This window comes from Galeopterus variegatus, unplaced genomic scaffold, assembly GCF_000696425.1.
Source record: "Galeopterus variegatus unplaced genomic scaffold, G_variegatus-3.0.2 Scaffold424, whole genome shotgun sequence".
NCBI classification, from domain to species: domain Eukaryota; kingdom Metazoa; phylum Chordata; class Mammalia; order Dermoptera; family Cynocephalidae; genus Galeopterus; species Galeopterus variegatus.
In genome coordinates, this window is record NW_007726535.1 from 60,961 (window position 1) to 76,811 (window position 15,851).

Here is a 15,851-nt window from a genome sequence, read left to right on the forward strand (position 1 = left end):
AAAAAAAAAAAAAAAAAAAAAAAAAAAAAAAAAAAAAAAGGAAGGTGGGCAAATAGCTTGAGTATGTGAACCACTTGTATTCCTCATTGGAACATCTCTCCCTCCACTGAGACATTGTGACTGGGACTGTGATTCCTGACATTGGAGAGGGGGTGGTTTCCTGGCCATTGTGACAGAGTTTGCTGTGTCTGGGACTAAAAGGCTGGGCATCTCCTTCCCTCCTTTGCCTTTCCCACCCTAAGCAGTGTTTCCCATCATTTCCTGTGCTTTTCTTTCTCCTATCTTCTCTGTCTGGCCTGGTCTATTCCTCGATGGGTAAGGACTAGTTTCAGTGCAGAGTAGGGCAAATGAGTGATTTTAGGAGGTCTAGGATAGCCCCTTTACCCTTTTATCTTCCTCAATCAGGTGGTAGTATTTCCTTTCACTGGGTTCAAAGGCGGCTCTTCCAAATTAGGATACTAGAGATTCAGATCCTGCAGAGAAGGATTCAGTGACTCATTGACACTAAGATGTAAAATGACCTCATCAGGGATTCTTTCCTGAGCAGCTTTTGATGTTGAGGAAGAGACAGGAGCTGGGAGCATCCAGAACCTGAAGGAGGAGGGGCTCAGGAGAGAGGCTGAGCAGAAGCCTCTGAGTGCTGCTGTGTGGCCTCTGGGCAGGACTGAATTCAGGGAGAGCATGATCCATGGCCCATTCTTGGAAGAGCCATGACTGAAGGTGGGGTGTGCTGGGGTGGGGACTAGAGATGAGAAATAATAAGAGCAGGGGAAACCTTTCACATACTTACAAACCATTGCTCTTTGGAGAGGCCAGGCTGGAAGCAAAGGAGGCAAGCCTTTGGCATTGATGGCACAGCGAGGAGGGTATGCAGGGTGCTTGCTGGTGAGAAGTGTTCCCACCAGAAGCTCAGCCTTATAAATTGCTGAGAGCTGACCTACAGGCTCAGGATGCTGCTTGTACAGTATTCTCGGTGGCCTTTAGGGAGAGTTCTGGAAGGCAAACCAAAGCCAGAAGGCCCGTGGAGCCTATCAGAAGGACCAGATTTGGAAAGAAGAGGAGCCGAGACATAAGTATCAGGGGTCCCCTAGAAATTTCACAAAGACAATGAAACAGAGAACTGGAAAGAGCAACTGAAGAAGAACACAACTCTATGGGGACTGGACAGGCATCTCTTCCTTTTTGTGTAGTCTCAGAGCCTCTGTATATGATTTCTCTATGTGAACTGTTTGAGGTTTCCTGGTAGCATTATAGCTTCAAGGCCTACTTACATGCCAGAAAAAGGCTTCAAGAACAAGTATTCCAGCAAGCGAGGCAGAAACCTTCATTGCCATTTATATCCTGGGAAGCCTTTTTTTTTTGGTGGCTGGCCATTATGGGGATCTGAACCTGTGACCCCGCTGTTACAAGACTGTGCTCCAACCAACTGAGCAACCAGCTAGCCCCCCCCCCACTCTAAAATATGGCTTTTATTTGCTGAATATTCCATGAGTGTCCAGGAGGTAACTGAGACTTGTATATTTAATTTGGAAATGACACTTCTGAACCATTCAGATGCAGATGAAAAATGATTTGTTTTAGTATTATTTACTGTACCTGTGTGAATTAGCCCTTAATGTTGTAAATATTTCATTTGCTAATTAACTTTCAAGGGTGACAGAAAAGATGTTTTATTTGAAGAATTTGGGGAGAGAGGATTCATTGATTTGCATTATCAGTCAGTCCCCAATTACCTTGGCATAATTAGTCCCACTATTTAGTGTCATTCATTTTTAACCAGAGCTGTCTGGAGGTATCATAGCAAAATTGGGAAAACGGGTTCTTAATGTAGTTCAGCCTCCTTTAGGGGCCTAATGAAGGAAGTATTATAAATACTTCTTAATTATCCTTCAGATGAATTAGTAGTTGCTGGTTGCCCCTGTCCCAAAATGCAGTTGATTCTTTGGCTGTTGACTTCTCCATCTTTCTTGGGAAGTATGGCTTAAATGGAAAGTGCTAGAGGTGAGATGTAGGGAGTTAGGTCTTTCCTTTCATGTCCTCTGCAGAATAAGTGTTCAGAACTTTGTCCCAGCCTTTGCAGGGCTTTGGCTGTTGACTTCTCCATCTTTCTTGGGAAGTATGGCTTAAATGGAAAGTGCTAGAGGCGAGATGTAGGGAGTTAGGTCTTTCCTTTCATGTCCTCTGCAGAATAAGTGTTCAGAACTTTGTCCCAGCCTTTGCAGGCTCCACACACTCACTTTTGGAGACCCCCCACCCAGCTTATCAAATCTATTACCCATACACATGTCCCACATTGCATGTAGCAAGTATATAAGTATGCAAGAGTGTGGTTGTCTAATTGACATGATGTTGTGATCTATGGACATTTAAAAATCTATTTTGAAGCTTTGTTTGTATTTTGGAGCCAATAAATTTTGTTTCCATTTCAGTCATTTCCGAAGAGTTGAAGGGCCTGGATGCTGCTGTGCCTGTGAGGCTGAATGAACAAAGGGCCCTGGGCTCAGGAGTGAGGGACAGGGATGTTGGAAGGAGCAAGGCAGTGCCTATGAGGCTGCCTTACTGCGAGGCTGGCAGGGGCTGGGTGCTGAGGCAGCTCCTGACCCTCACTGCTCATCCTGGCTTCATGCTGGGGTGATTCTCACCTCTCTTGGGGCCCAGACAGTGGGCAGGCAGTCAGGCTGGTGGGCAGTGAGAGGAGGAAAGCCCAGAACCAGGTGCTGCTCTCAGGGTAGAGGCCTAGGCTCCCCCTCTGATGGGGCAGTCTCTTTCACCATCCCTGACCTCCAGCCCCCATCTTTCCTCTTTGCTTCTAATCACAAAGCCTTGAAGGAGAAATGGAGCTGGCCCTGGTCATCTTTCTCAGGCAGCTACTGTAGGTCATAGGTCATAAGTGAGCCAGTAGATGGGCTCCCCTGGGGTCGGTGAGCTCCCCTGGCCTGATCAGATATTGCTGGGTAGAGGCCAGGCAGAATGGCATGGTTCACCCAGGGTTTCCCTTTCTTTTTTTTTTTTTTTGTCTTTTTTCGTGACCGGCAACGGATTGCAACCCTCAGTGTCGCGCCCTACCAGACCGGGACTGGCAACGGGATCGCAACCCTCGGTGTTGCACCCGCACCTCGCTCAGCCAGTGAGCAGGAACCGGTCTGTATGTGGGATCCGAACCCTCGGCGGGAGCGCCACCACACTCCCAAGCGGCGCACTGTAGCAGTGCACCACCAGGCCGGCCCTTCCCTTTCTGCTTCAGAGGAGCTGCATGAGAGCCTGTGATGTCACAGCTGACTTATGAAGGAATCTTTCAGACCACCATTTATTTGTCACATTTCCTCCCTCCTTCCAGTAAATGTGTCCTGAAGTTTTGACACTGTTGACTCCACTGTCACAGTGTTGCCCTGGCCTGACAAATGCACTTGGCAGAGGCCATATGGGATCAGTGGGAAAGGGACCTGAAAAATTGCAACTGCTGGTCCTTCCCTTCCACCAGCTTTTCACATTTAATTTCATCTGCACCACCCCATCACAAGTTGGGGCCTTGGAACAGGGCTCGGATGCTGTCAGCACAGTCATTGAGCAGTGACTAATTAAGACACGCCTTCCCTTCCACCAGCTTTTCACATTTAATTTCATCTGCACCACCCCATCACAAGTTGGGGACTTGGAACAGGGCTCGGATGCTGTCAGCACAGTCATTGAGCAGTGACTAATTAAGACACAACTACATTAGTCACATTAGAGGTGACAACTGAGCAGCATGTTTCTGGTTCATGTCTGGGAGATCCTGACACTTTCCAATTATGTGGAACTACTAGTGTGCAGCTTGCATGCAGCCATGTCAGTGGGAGAGAAAGGGAAATCTGAAATGAAAGCGTGGCTCACTGTGGGCAGCATTGGTTTCATTCCCAGCTCACCTATTCCTCCCTTCTTTGCACTTCCTGATGAAAATCATGAAAGATGACACAAGGGTAAATGGCATAAGGAGTGCCAGAGGACCCCTTTCAGAAGGTCTTTCAGTTTCCACCATAATTCCAGGAGAATCATGAGATGACTCACAGAGAGAAGCTGGTGGCATGGGAGCCTCAGTCCTTTCAACAGGTGCAGTTGAGAACTCCAGCCTCCCCAGCCTCAGAACGCACTCTTGTCTGGCCGTCATCAGAGCCTGGCATGCGTCATGCAGGGAGAACCAGGAAGACCCAGGAGAATCAAGACATTGTAGCCAGAAGAAACAGGAATGTTCCTCCACACATAATTCCAGCCAAACTAGAGAATGTTGCTAAAATAGCTTTCCGTTCTGTCTGGTTAGCATAGTACATTTTTATGTTCCTGAACTAGAGTTGGAGATTCCTCTCCTCCCCTCTGCATGGATTCTGAGATCCCTAAGTGGCATCTCTCTAATGACAAGAGAATGCTCTTGCAGGTGTGCAGATGTCAGGCTGTGGGGGGTAATAGAAGGCACAGAGCTACTTGCATTTGTTTCTTTTGTAACAGTGAGTGCAATCATGTGGAGCTCTGACTGCCCAGCGGGGCTGATGGGCAGGATGCCCAAGCACACTGGCAACTTGTCCTCACCTATCAGCTCTCCCTGCAGCAAACCTGCAAACACAGGGCTGAGAACCAGGCTCTGGGTGGAAGGAACCTAGAGGTATCCTGCCTTTGGCATTTCTTCCATCAGCACCATCACTGGAGAAATCCACTCATGTCCCTGACTATCTTTTGAAGTACACGAGCAGGGTTTTGCTCTATGCGTATTTAGTTTTCTAAATGGCACATTATGTTGTACACATGCCATTGGTTATACCCCATCTAACTGCCTTTCTCTAACTCACTGCATGACCTTGAACAAGTCTCCCTCACTCCACCAGTCATGGAGGCCTAAGTGTGTGCCACGTATGTGTGAAGGAAGTCACATCTTACACATATGAGCTGTGAGATCTTCACCACAGAGCCCATCTATTGTGTACATGTTACAAGCAAGGAAACCAAGGCACAGAGAAGTGGCTTGATTTTTCCCTGGGCCACACAACTAGGAAGAAAATGGCAGACTGGGATCAATCCCAGGACTGTTAGATTCCAGATCCCCCTTTACTTCTGCGCTCAGTTCCTCCCTCTATGAAACAAGGGGCTGGATTTAATCAGTGGTGCTGACACTGTGATCCTGAGAGGACTGAGGGACTATCCCGCTCCTACTGCAACTAGAGCAGCACCATGTCTGTTTTGGAATTTGGGGGTTAGTTTAAGAGGTTGCTTGAAAGAAGGGTTTGTTCTTATTTAAAAAAAAAAAGTTTGGAACCCACAGGATTTGATTGTTTTAAATCCATCCCTGACCTTCCATGGCTCATTTTTCTCTGCAGTTCCTCCCCTGCCTCAGTTTTCATCCCATCTTAAAGAATTTAAGATAGTTGTTTTGCACAGGCAAATCAGCATTAGCATGAAGAAGAAATATTTGGGAGAAGTAAATCTGGCCAAAAAAATTATGTTGCATTACAAAGAAAAAGTTGTCTGTACCCCAGGGCCCTGTGTGTTGATGTCTTTGAACCTGGGTAACACCACCAAGGAGTGTGAAGGTATCTAACTTTGGGCCTCCCCAGGCCACTTCCTCACTTTGGAACCATGGGCAGGAGATCTTGCCTCTCTGTGTGCCTCAGTTTCCTTATCTGTCACTATCCCACCTTGCATGGTCCAGGGAAGATGGAAGAAGGACAGATGTGGGCCAGGCAGGCAAATTCAGCTTGGAAAGCTTTGGAAAACATAAGCTATAATGAGGCTTCCTGAAAAATCCTCTTTACCCAGCCCCCTGCCCATCTGCCCTTCTTTTCTCTTCTGGTCCCCACACGCAGGTCAGTTCTCCTCTCCTGGCACTATGCACCTTACCTCCAGCCTTGTCCTAGGCTCAGCTCTCCTCTACCTTCACTCCTACTGATCCAACCCAAAGTTGTGCTGTGGCTGAGCTAGCAAAGGAGAGAGAAGCAAAGGCATTACAAATACTCATGATTTAACAGCTTTTCCTTTATTGTTGCCCACAGAAGGCACCGAACCCAGAACATATTGCATTGGTGAACACAGATCCTCATCCTACTTCCTTGGCTTCTGCCTGGGCTGGTTCGTAGGGGCTCTTGGGAGCCCCAGAACCAGTCACTCTCTATCCTCATGTCCTCACACCTCACCCCACTCTGCGCCCAGCTGGGCCCTTGCCTGTGTCAGGCCCTGTGCTCTCAACCTCCCAGGCTGCTCTGTCCTCATCCTGTTCTTTGTCTCTTCCAACAGCCCTATTTCCTTTCTCCCTGGAGAATTAAGAAGGCAGGTGTGGTGGGGGCTTGAGGCGGACCTCAGACCCAGCCCTCCTGCATTTCTTCAAGCTGTGAATCTTTGTGCAAGGTACTTGATCCCCCTAGCCTCAGTTTACTCACCTATAAAATGGACATAATACCACTTGCCTCATAGGGTGTAGCAAGGAATAAACAAGAGGATGTAGGTAAAACACTGAGCAGGGATGCCTAGCTCTATCCTAATGGAATTCTAAATCCATCGAACACAGAGAAATGAGGAACTTTGGTCCCTGGGAACATTTGTTTCACCCCTCTTGCTTCCTCCTCCCCACCCAACCCTAATCCATAGAAGTGGCGTGCATGAGGTTGAGAGGCTTTTTCCTTCAGTGGCAGCTCTTCTTTCCCCTTTCTTCCAAGGCAAAGGTGCAGGTGAAGAGGAAATGAAAGCTCCTCTTTGGCCAAGCTGGCCCAGGAGGTGTTCCGAAGGCCAAGGACATCGGCAGGGAGCCTGTGCAGAGCCAGGCATCTGGATGTGGGTCTGAGGCCTCCCTCACATTGGGAAACCACAGCGACCAGTCCTGGGGAAAGAAATTCACAGCTCTGGGGAGGTCCACACGCTGCCAGCAAATACCCTCTTTTAAGCACAGTCTGAGCGTCTCTGCTGGACAAGAAGGGATGCTTCAGACACTTGTTAAATGATTTTTAGCAATTTCAGAAATTGCCTTAGCTGATTGTTTAGATTTCCCTGAAGCCTTAGATTAAGGCAGAAAGAAAAAAGGCCCTGGGTGAAAGGAGAGAATGTGGCTTTGTCCAGGGAGGCCAATTGCTGTGGACGACTTCTGAAGAGAATGGAAGGCTCTCCTGGCCTCAGCCACGCAGCCCACGGGGGACACTCTGCACCCCCCACAGCCTCGCTCACCAACTGCCAATGCCAGTATCCTCACCTTGAGCCCACTCAACACAGGCTGAGCCAGAAACTTGAGTTTTTCCTCCTCAACCTAAAAAACCAAAAAACCAAAAACCAACCATTGTCTTCCCAGTCAGCCTCTCAGGCTTAATCTCTGCAAAATGCTGCTTTTGTTTGTTGTTCTTCCTTCGCTGTACTGGGATGAGGGATGTCAGGTTCAGATCAACTGGTTTTCTCCTTCCAGAAGCAGCTGGGAGGAGAAAGGCCAGAATTGCGGGTGCCCAAAGGGCACTGCCTTGAGTACTACTGTTAAGGTGGTGTTTTCCTAAGGACAGAAGAGTGTTCTGCCCACAGTTAGGAATCATGGACAGCATGGAGACACTGGACATGTCTGGGCCTGGCACCGAACCTTGGGGAAGGTGTGAGGCTGTTGACATCTGGTGTCAGGATCACATCTGAGTAGTGGGGGGTCCGGCAGGTCTTCCTCTTCCTCCTCCTGCTTCTCCTCCTGGGGAAAACTGGTTCTGATCCAACAGCCCGCTGCTGCAGGCCTCCCTCACTTCTGTCGGCCTCTGTAGGACACTCCTCTCAACTCTTCATGAGCTTGGTTGCCTTTGCAGCTTGGAGGTGACATTTTACACAATCCCACTGTCTGCTGGGCCCAAGGACCAGCTGTTTATTCAGATAATCAACAGAGCTAGAGAGCCTGACAACCCCGTCTTTGTCTCCTCTGAGATCCTGGGAGTGGCTTTACCTCTTCTCCATGTGTTGATTCTAATCTCTGCCAACTGTTGCTCTAAGGCCATTGTGGGGGCCAAGGGGGAGTCAGTGTTCAGCAGTTCTTTGGGGTGGAATGGAGAATTGGGGAAGCAGTGGGCCTGTGCACCCCAAGGCTGGAGCCTGGGTGGCCCTGCATTCAGGCAGGGGAGCTAGACCAGTACAGAGGTCATCATGGAGATTAAAATGTATTCATGGATTATTTTTCCTAACAAGTGATCTTATCTCCTGACATCATTACGCATTTACATATTTCTTGATATTAAATTATAAAGAGTAAATTATAAATTATTCGAGGACAGCAAGTGCCCTGGAGAGTTACAGAAACACAGGGGCCCCACATGGCTACTTCCCACTTAGCATGTAGTGCACACATCTGCCCAGCTCACACCCCCTCTGCAGTGTTGTTTTTCACAATATGGTTTGCCAGTTCAAGTTGTTTCCAGTTTTTTACTGTGTTGTTGTAAATATCCTGACACAGAGACCTCTAAGAACTCCTCCTACTTCTGCATTTTGCCTGCCGATGAACTCTGGAGCAAATTTCACTGCCTCTCAGCCCCAACATCACCCCAAGGGAGCCCAGGATGAAAGGGAGCCTGCCCAGGTCACACTGAGTTAATGACCAGCCTGCCTGGAGCCCAGAACTCAGGACCCATTGGCCAGTGGGCTGGACTGCTCACATCACTTGGGTTCCATGTCTGAAAGGCCTTTGCACAATGCCAGGCACTTGGTCAATGGTCAATATTAGCTGTGACATCATGGCAGCCTGTCATTTGGTCATTCTACTGACAGTCTTTCCCACTGCAGAGACCAGGAAAACCCTGGAGGAGCAGTGGACCTTGATGTCCCTGTCGAGCACAAGCCAGCAGCGAGAACCTAGCCCTCTAGACGCCAAGGCCTCCTCAGCCACAGGCAGATGGATGTGCCAGGCTCCACCACCGAGAGCATGCGGCAGCCACAAGTAATTGCTTCCCCAGAAGTCCTTGATGCCCCAGCCCTCCCCTTAGGGACTCTGATTATCAAGCCGGGCTGGATAGGAAACTAGGGAACAAAAGCCACTGAGTAAACAGAAGAAGTGGAACAGCTGAGGCAGAGTTTTTGCATACTGCTCCTGCTCCTTCGTCAGGGTGATGTGGCCTCCACAGGCAAGTGGCTTTGGAAGGTGCTTCCTCAGGGGCCTTGTTTCCCTGCCCAGAGGCATGGGGTGCAGCCACTTAAGTTTGAGGCTCATTTCTGTAGCCTTTGTGGGTACTTGGAGAGGGTCTCTGAGCTGCCAGGCCGTGGGTGGTATCCAAAGTCTTGACAAGGTCGCTCCAGACTCACGCCTCCTGTGGGCTTCAGCACGGACAGACCCGACTGTGGATTCCAGCTTTGCTGTCTCCTTACTCCATGATCCTGGCCTATTTCCTCAACCTCTCAAGCTTCGGCGTGCTCTTTATCTAAATCCTGTCTGCTTTTATTTATTTATTTTTTAAAATAAAATAAAGCATATACATAGTTTAAATGTTTCAATACTGCAAGGCTGGTGATGCAGAAACACCAGCTCCCCTCTTCTTGACCCATTACTTTCAGTAATTTTGGCTGTTCTTCTTCTGTTTCCCTTCATGTTTCTAAATTATTTGCTTGTATAGGTATTTCTTGTTCTTTCACCTTTAGAACATCGGCTTCCTACTATGGAAAAGTGAGCTCTGATAGCCACCTCTACACATACTCCCTCCCAATGTCATGATTTGGGGTAAATTGATATTCAGTGTTTACATGTTTAAAATGATATAAACATTGTTCTCTGCTAAACCAAGTAGTTTAGTACTATTTCCTTTCTGCTACAATTCCTTGTTTTTCCTGAAGCTATAATTAATTAACTTCATTTTTGTATTTGCTTTTTTTTGGGGGGGTACTTTATTCTCTCCCCTTGTAGTGGATTGAATTATGTCCCCCCAGAACTCATTGAAGCTTGAATTGTGTCCCCTAAGTTTTATGCATTAGAAATTTAGCCCCCACTGTGACTGTTAAAGAGGGCGAGGATCCTATTATGGTAATTGAAAGGTGGCGCCTGGAAGAGATGATTGGATTGTAGGACCATGCCAGTGAATGGATTAAAAATGGTGGTCAGGGACGTGGTTCTAAGTGCTTTAAAAGAGGAGAAACTGTCTTGTTCCTTCTCTGCTCTCTCTGCTTCCACCATCTTGCAATATGAGGCCCCTAGATCACTGTCACCACCACCAGATGGACTTTGAACTTCCCAACCTCAGAAACTGTAAGCAATAAATTTCATTTTCTTTATAAATAACCCAGTTCTGTTTATTTTGTTATAAGCAACAGAAACGGACTAATACACCCCTACAAAATTATAAAACTCTGAGCAAACACCACTCTCAACATGGCTAAGCCCAGCAGGTATCATGGATTCTGTGTTTTCCCTGGAGATGTCCTTAGAACCCCAGAGCTCTGCCCTTCAGGCAACTTTTCCACTGGTGGCCAGAGGAGGCTAAGGTCAGCACTGGGGAACACAAGAAAATTAAGATGACGCCAGGGGCATCAGGGCCAAGGTCCCGGCCATCCAGTTGTTCCCACACAGGCCACTCCCAGACTTGGTGGCCTGAGTCCTTAAGGGTGGCACACATTCCTGAAGGGGACAGAGAGAGCCCCCTGGGTCAAGAGTGCTCGCCCAGATACCCCTATGCCTCACAGGAGAGGCCTATGCCTTGTCTGAGGCCTCTCATGACTACTTTCCAGCTCAGAGGGCCCATTTACCTCAGAGGCTGCATATGAGAGTGTTGTCCATGTATTCCTGCAATGGGAGCTTTGCCACTGGGCCAGTACTACCCCAGGGCATAGCGAGAGGGGGCAAGGCACATCTCCCCTGCCTCAGCCATAAAGAGGCAAGGGGTGGCCAGCAGAGGTGCTTGGGAGATGGATGATACATAGATCTCTTGAAACGGCTGCCTGCTTTCTAAATAGACAACTCACCAGGATTTAATCTGCAACTCAGATTCAATGGCTATGTAGGGGGAGAAAAGTGTGTGTGTGGTTGTCATGGCAACAGTAAATTGCCCAGACTGGGTTGGTCTCTAAGGGAGGAAAGGGAGGGGAGCAGAGCCAAGCCTCTATCTCCCTGGTGGGGATGTTCGGGGGTGCGGGGCAAGCAGGCTGCACACACCTGCATGGGGTGGGAGGCATTCTTCCCAACCCCCTGCTCAGGGCTGAGGGCCTGAGCTTGTAGGGTAGTGCAAAGGGGGCTGGCTGGCTCAGGGCCCTCACCCTGGGGCCTGGGGCCCAGATCGCTCAATGATGCAAGTTCCAGAGCCAGCCCCTTGTGGAGGGCCAGTTCCCCCTTCTCCCTGAGGGCTAGTTCCACTCCAGAGCAGCTCAGGCTTAGAGCCTGCTTCTCCTCCTGCTCCTCAATGCTAGGCATTCCCACCAGAGCTTCTGCCTGCAGCCTGGCTGTGGATATGGGCACAGCCTGTCACATCTCCTGAGTCCAGTCTGAAGGATCAAGGAACCCACAGCTTCACCCAGAGTGTGCCAACCAAGGCTGATGCTTCTATTCACAAGCACACAGCACTGCTGGCCTGGCCGCGCACTCCCCACCAAGAACAAAATGGAGCCAAGTTTGGAGGGGTTGCCCCATGTGGTCTACACCAACCTGTGCCCAGGCCTGAGTGATGGTGGGTGGTCGAGGAGAGGGCTGTTCAAGTGGCAAAGAGTTAAGCATCAGGAACCTCCGTTCCCCAGAGCCACTTTATGCCTGTTCCCCGACTTGGGCCCTCACAACAAGGTACTGGCTTCTCAGCAGGTCTCTGAGGCCCTCCTAACCAGCCAAGCCTGGCACATCCATCTCTGTGGTCCTAGGACCTGACCACAGGAGGGGCTCTATGGACACCTAATACATGAATGAAAGAGTAAAAAATGAATAAACGAATGAATGGGTGACTTGGGCAGTGAGAACTGGGAGCAGAAGAAATGAAAGAGGCCAGGTAGTATGTGTGATGAGGTCTGGTAGGGCCAGATTTGGGGGGGCCTTAAATCAGGCTGAGAGGGGGATGTTTGTCAGGCTTCCCCCTCCCCCGCCCCAGCTTCTGCCCTGGCCCTGGTACAACTCCCATCTTCTAAATCAGATGTGACCCTATCACCTGATCCCCTCTCAGAGAGACAGGGGTCCCCAGGCCCATCCCCCAGAGTCTGGCTCACCTGGGTCCTGACGGGGGCTGCCTTCCTGGGACCACACAGACCTGACTACTTCTGCTACACGGTTTGTGGGCTCTCCCACTTGTCCAATTAGTGCTAATTGGAATTAGGAAGTGTGTGTGTAGGAGGGGGGGTGACCCTGGAGCTCTGATGTCCTTGTCAGAACGTGGAGGCACCGAGCTTCCTGGGACAGGCCCTTCCCCAGAGCTTTGGGGTCTCCCATGGGGCCGGGTGGGGTTACAGTTGGGTCTCTGCTCTCGGAAGGGCTCAGGTTGTCACTGCCACTTCCTGCCCAGGGCAGGGCAGGCCCACCTGGCTCCTCCTCACCTGGCATAGAGCTACAGATCTTCACAGTTTTCACTCTAGGAATGAAGGGAGGTGGGGCTCAGGGCCTGGAGGGAGGGCCACAAGGGGCTGTGGGCCTCCTGCAGCCTTCACTGACCCTCGATCCCAGCCTCAGCTCACAGCTCAATAAAGGCAAGGAAAGGCTTGCTTTATCTGACTGGATACTTGCTTGTGCTTCCCTTGGGGGACAGAAGGTCAGAGGCCCTGCCTGGAGAGGTGGGACTTCCCCTTAGCTCCCCCTCCTCCCCTAGTCCCTGCCTCCTTCCCCTCAGGGACTGAGACAGGGGTGTCCAGAGGTAAAGCACCCTTTGTGTCAAGCCCAGGCCAGGTTCTCGACTCCTTCAGTGCTCTCCCTGCCCACAGGCACTGGTCATGAGCTGTGACGGGGGAGGCAGGAGGGTGGGCTGGTGGGGGTAGGCCCCCATCCCAGCCTGGGCAGAGGGACGCTCCCCATCCCACTCTCTGTGTGGTGCTGTGGTGATCGCTGCCCGTGGGTACCCTCATTCTGGCACTGTCAGGCTTCCCTCTTGGACTGAAACCATGTGACCCTGCCCAGGACCATCCAGAGCCTGGGGCCGGGGCTCACATCTGGAAGCAGGCCCTTAGGAATCAAAGGTGTTCAGAGATTAAGATTCCTGGGTGCCAGCTCCTGGGACCAGCCTCGGCTTCAGCCCCTGTGAAACCTGTGCAATGGGCTTGATTCTCTGCGGCAGCCACTAGAGAAGGTGGGGGGGCAGTGGGCTCTGAGGCGCAGGAGTCCTAAGAGGAGAGGCCTGGCCGCCGCCGGCCGCTAGAGGGCGGGGCCCTCCCGTGCGCTTCCTCCAAAGGGTTGGTGAGCGGATGAGCCGGGCCGACGGGAGACAATGGAGTGAGTGGCGGGCCCTGGGCGCAGTTCCCGCAAGGCTGCTGGCAGGGTCCAGCGGAGGCTGGGATACTGGCCAGAAGTCCATGTGGATGCTAGGCCAGAAGTAGGCCAAGCGGTGCTCTTACAAACTGTGCTGCAGTGGCCACCATGGTGCAGGTCATCCCGGGCTCTCTGCAGGAGACGCTGGGTAGTGGAATTGCTGAGCTGAGGAGCAGGTGCACACTCCTGAAAAATCCTATGTCCACCCCCAGGAGAGGGGGTTTGTTGCACTTTGTTGCGCCAATACTTTGCCAAGCACCTCTCTTCAGTGTGAATTTCCTTCATTATTTATGAGTTTGCTTATCTGTTCTTATTTAGTGGTCATTTTTATTTCCTTTTCTGTGAACAGCCTGTTTATATCCTCTGCCTGTTTTCTCTGTTTTTATCTTTTCCTTATTGATTTGTAGATCTTTATATATTCTAGATTTTAATCCTTTGTTGTCTGTGTTGCAAATATTTCTTTCCAGTCTTTTGCTTTTATTTTAACTTTGTTTCTGGTGTCGCTTGCCTTATAGACATACACTTTCTTTCTAAATGCGTGTCTTGTCTTGTCATTGCCTTGCTGAATTTCCTTGCTATATCTACAGATTAAAATCCAGGCCTGTAGCCTGTCAGGGGAGTGCAGGGTCTGAAGACTGTGTGGCCCTCTCTGGGCCTCAGTTTTTTGTTTTTGTTTTTGTTTTCAAAAGATGACTGGTAAGGGGACCTTAACCCTTGGCTTGGTGTTGGCAGCGCCACGCTCAACCAGTGAGCCAACTGGCCATCCCTATATAGGATCCGAACCCATGGCCTTGGTGTTATCAGCACCACACTCACCCGAGTGAGCCACGGGCCAGCCCCTGGACCTCAGTTTTTTAGGTGCAAAGGGGACTAAGGACAGTTCCTACCTTGTGGAGTTGCTGTGGGGATTAGAGGACTCCATGGTGGTAGTGAGCCCCTGGTACTGTCAGTGTCAGTATTATTACCATTTCCAGTGTTGAGGCCCTTTATGATCAAGCCCTCAAGCCCTCCCCAGGCTCACCTCCCACACTCCAGCCTAAAGGAACTGCTCACTAGTCTCCACACTCACCCCGTACGCCCCCCTCCAGACCTCTGCACACTCCATTCTTTCCTCATGTGTGTCCCTTTCTTGTTCTCTGTTCCCCACCCTTCCCTAAGCCTCCCGAAATTCTTTAGTCCACCCACACCTAACCTTCTTCCCTCCCCTGCTTTGGCTGAGACCCAGCGCCCTTCGCCCATCCCACTTCAGAATCCCTCCTTCTTCTTGCTCTCCTGAGGATACCCCCTCGCTGGGCCCTGAGCTGCTATGACTCGGGGCCTGGCTGGTCTTCCCATTGGCGGCTGACTACTCCTTAGGATGGAAGCTGGGTCTGCTCATCTCTAACAGCGCCGTCCCCAGGATCTCACTGGGGCCTGGGCCCACATCTGCTCTCCTGTCTCAATTAAGGACCGAGGAGAGACCTCCCACACTGAGGTCATGGGGAGGGGCTGGGAAGATAACCCAGGGGCCTGACTTCATTCCAACTCCATGGGATGCACCCAGATGCCAGGAGTGGGAGGCACATTGTTCCACTCCAAAGGTCTCCATGTCAACCATGCCAGGGTCTAAGCAGCCTTTCCTGAAGCAGGGACCACCGGCTCCTCTCCACCGCCCTTTCCCTGGCCCAGGAGATCCTGGAGATCAAGGTCAGCTGCCTGCCGGGCCCTCTCCTCAAGACTGAACCTGGCCTACCCCCCAGCCCCAGGTTCCTCCCCGACATCAAACAGCAGGGCTGGCTGAAGGTGTGGCTAGCATGGTCCCTGCTTGGGCTAAATCCAATTTGGGGTCTACTGCCCCAAAGTGACCCACTTGAAAAAGTTGTCCTTTTCTGGACCTCTGATTATGTATGAGAAAATCACATTCTGTCTGTGGCTTCACTTTCTCTCCAGAAAATGGCTGAAGGGGATTCAGGGCACAGGAGGATGAGAGGTGACGGGCAGCTGGAGGTTAAGCCCAGGTCCTGGGAGCTTGGCATGGCCAGGTGCTGGAAAAGGCCGAAGTTGCGTTTGGAGCTGTCTCTTATGTTTCTCCCGGCACCCCAGGAGCCTACTATCCCTCTTCCTACCCTCCCACAGGGAGCACTGGAGATTTCCTGGCCAGTAGCCTCCAAGGTCTCCAGGGAAGTAAAGGGCAAACCCAGCTGATGATGGAGATGGGCTCTTGGGAGGTCCCGGGCTGGCTTCACTTTGACCGAAGAAGGGCCCCACTGGGGAAAGGGTGACTAGAGAGGAAGTGCAGGGGGCAGAGACAGAGGGGGCTTTCCACTTGGCTGCAGCTCTTGGGGGGCTCGCATTGAGAATTTCTAATGCTGCCTGGTGGACAAATCATTGGCTGGTGACTTTTCGCCGAGCCTCTGTTCTGTCACCTATAAAGTGGGCAGACTACTGCCTACCACACTAGGTTGTGATGAGGATTCAATGCATCCACACA